Source organism: Poecilia latipinna, unplaced genomic scaffold (genome assembly GCF_001443285.1).
Source record: "Poecilia latipinna isolate Pla-1442-1.1 unplaced genomic scaffold, P_latipinna-1.0 Scaffold290, whole genome shotgun sequence".
Taxonomy (NCBI): domain Eukaryota; kingdom Metazoa; phylum Chordata; class Actinopteri; order Cyprinodontiformes; family Poeciliidae; genus Poecilia; species Poecilia latipinna.
The window spans coordinates 513,744-517,236 of NW_015112906.1; positions in this window are offsets into that span (position 1 = coordinate 513,744).

Below are 3,493 nucleotides of genomic sequence, written 5' to 3' on the forward strand. Positions count from 1 at the left end.
ATATATATATATATATTCTTTGTGCTCTGCCCTTGTAGTGCCCTCTAAACCACCCATGGGCTCAACGACACATGAATCCAGTGTCCATGTGTTTCAGAGACCAGTTGTTGATTTGTTGGCTAGCACAAGGTAATGCATGATAAATTTGTAAAGGAATAATTTACATAATCAAATATTTTGCATAAAAGTGAGATGTACATTGTAAAAGGAAAATTATGTATGGACTTGTGACTTTTTTTTAAATCTTTTTCAAAATGTCTTTCTCTTTCTCACTGTTTAATCAATGTCGCATGCTGTTTTTATTTTAATTATGTAAAGCACTTTGAAATGCCTTGCTGCTGAAATGTGCTATACAAATAAAATGTGATTGATTGATTGATTGATTGATTGCATTTTTACGCACTACAAGCATTCTGAACAAACTCCAAATAGCTTGAAAATTCAGGAAAAAAAATAAAAAATACTTTAAGAAAAAATCAGAAACTGCAACGAGTGAACTGCCAAAATAAGTGAGGCTGCCAGACACTTTTCTGACTTCATTAGGGGTGTTAAATATATGCTGCAATGATAGTTATAGTTGACAAAAAAGTGGCCCTTTCCCTTTCTGGCATCATAAATTTGCAAAAACAGCAAACCAGTATTGTATTTTTTGGAATCTTGTTAGAGTATCTACAGTTGTGGCAGACTTTATAGAGGCAAAGCCTTTTTCATCGGGTACATGTTACATTAGCAAATACGAGCAAAACCCCAAGGCGAATTTCTGAGGTTGTATACACTGAAGTATCTTCCTCTCTGGCCTAAATGTGAAGGTAAGTGTTGTGAATTAATGGTGCTGGAGGTGACAGCCTGAAAGAATAAAAGTGTTTAAACCCAAAGTACTACCAGAGCTCGCTTTAGTGAGATATTGACGCTGTTGTCATAATGCAAGACTTCTGTCAGGACGTCTGAATGCTGGCTGCTAATAGGAAGTGAGCTATTATCAGCGCATGTGCCCCGCAGGCTCTAAAACGTCAATGACAGCATTGTGACTTGAATAAGAAATGTCCTACAAGGAGCATGGTTTGAGCCATCAAACTGTGATCACTTGTGGTTGCAGGCAGCGAATGGATAATGCAGGGCAGCAGCTCCTGACAAGGTGCTGACGGATGCCCAGCTTAGCACCACAACACATCTCAGTGATTTGTCACCTCACTGACGTCCCTGTGTCCCTGCTCAACCGGGGAAAGACATATGACTGATGCATGTCTCGGAAAGAGTAATAACAGGTAATTCTACATGGTTATTAGAACCGAATCACGAACCAGGTCGTGATTCGGCACTGGACGAGCTTCATTCAGGCTATTCTGAAATGTCTTTACTAATGTTGACTTCACATGCTGTTCAGGATTTCTTTTTCTTACATTTTATTCATGTTTACAGAATGAATAGTGCAGCTTGAGTGAAAACATGCCTGATGTTCGTTTCAATCACTTTTTAAGTGCTCCTTGTATATTTTTGGAAGCAAAATATTTCTAAATGTCTCTTTCTGGTGACATAAGGAAACATTTTAGAGCCTTCTTTCAACCAGTTGACTTGCTTGTGGCTAAAGGGGTGCAACAATAAGTAGAGCAGGATCAGTGATGCATCCATGCAATTCTTCAAGAGTTGCATATAAAAGAAACCACTTAAATAGCATAAGAGAAAACTGTAATTTTGAAACTAAAGCATAAAGCAATGCTATTTTCTGACGCTTTTAACCGCTCCTTGAGGCAACACTCTGTGTCCCAGTAACTCATCTGCAGGCAGACTGAACTGGCATTTAACATTCATTATTGTTTGCAATCAGGCCATGTTCACTGAACTTAAACTGTAAAACACACACATTCCAGGGATTGCAATACTCTTTCTTCACTGGACAAGATGTAATGTTGGAAGCACCTAGAAAGTGTTTCTTCAGACTTCACTTTGACAAAACTGTGAGACCTTGTAACACAAAATCTTATTACAGCCCTAATGCATAATTAAAGTTGTAATAAAAGCTGTGAGTTGAATTTTTTCCTCTTAATTTTCATCTTTTGTTTTCGTTGTTCTGACCTAACTAACTAGCCTCCAAGTGGGCCCGTCTCCTCCTCCACTCGGATAACTCCTTCTCCACTCACTCTGCTGTTAAGATTAGATTTGAATTTATGAAGATTGCCTCACCTGGTGCGCCGCTGTAATCTATGCCGACGTTGTATTTCACGTTTAGGCCCGCATTTCCAATGCAGTCAAGAAGACCCGTATTTCACCGTGACAATGTAATCACAGGTCCACATTAAAAAGTCATTATTGTTTAAAATTGTGGGCTTGACTGGAAAAACACTAAGCTGTCGCTCCCCATTCACATGGATGTTTACCCAGGAGCAGAGGGCACTGTGATTTAAATGCACGCTTACAACCTTATTGATCACTCAGGGGCTTGAACAAAACACCACAGGGTAATATCATTGTCTTCTGGATCCACTAGTTCCTTTTGTGCTGATTAGCAATAATCTCAGTAACAAGCTTTGGTCCCGGCAGATTAGCAAAAGGATAAAAACACCACATGTTTATTCTGAAAGCTCAGACATTCTATAATCCATCTTTGCTTTCTTGCCTGGCGGACCACAATGCAAGGATTTTAATGTATTTTTCTCCACTTAGCTTTTTAATAATAGCTTTGTTTAACGCTTCAGGTCAGATTATGTGATGTTTGAACTAATGGATCCAATTAGTTGTGTACGTCCTGAAAGGAAAAAAAAAAACAAAAAACAGCTAAACACGAAGATATTTTAAATGCCAACACCTGCTTGTTAATGTTTCCTGCTTTCTCAACTCTCAACACTGATCTTTGCCAGTGAATTTCATCAGGTTTCAAGCTTTCATGTTAAATTCATTGCACGTGCTTGTAGTTATTTATTTAAACAAGCCCGCAAATGTCCTTGGGCGCAATATTTTAAAGTTGACGGCTCAACACATGAGAGTGGCTTTGATCTCGACAATGGAGGTCCCTCTCCATCATTCTTTTTCCCAGCAGCGAAGTCGGAATTAAGGAACTTGTAAACAAAGGGATTTTCATTTTCGTCATGAAAAAAGAGAATGGTTTTCAAGGAAATTAAAACAAACCAGCAGTTGGACCCACATAGTTCCACCTCATCCTGACCTTATCAGGATGCATTCGTTGGCTGAGCCATTATCAGCCTTGCTCTCTACTCAGACTTTAATCAGCATGATTTCAGCAAGGATCGATAACTTCTTTTCATGTCTCACACCATTCACATTTTCGACAAATCAATACAACGAGTGGTATGCTTTTTGCTTCCCAAACACAAATGTCATCTTTCAGCTATTACTTGTTCCTGTCAAAATGTCAACGTGGTAAAAGGTATTCTCTTCCTTTTCTTTTTCTTCCTACGAAATAAATATTGTCGATGTAGGTTAAAGACATTAAGATTGCATGTGGCATTTGAAGACAAAATGTCTTGATGAAAAATGT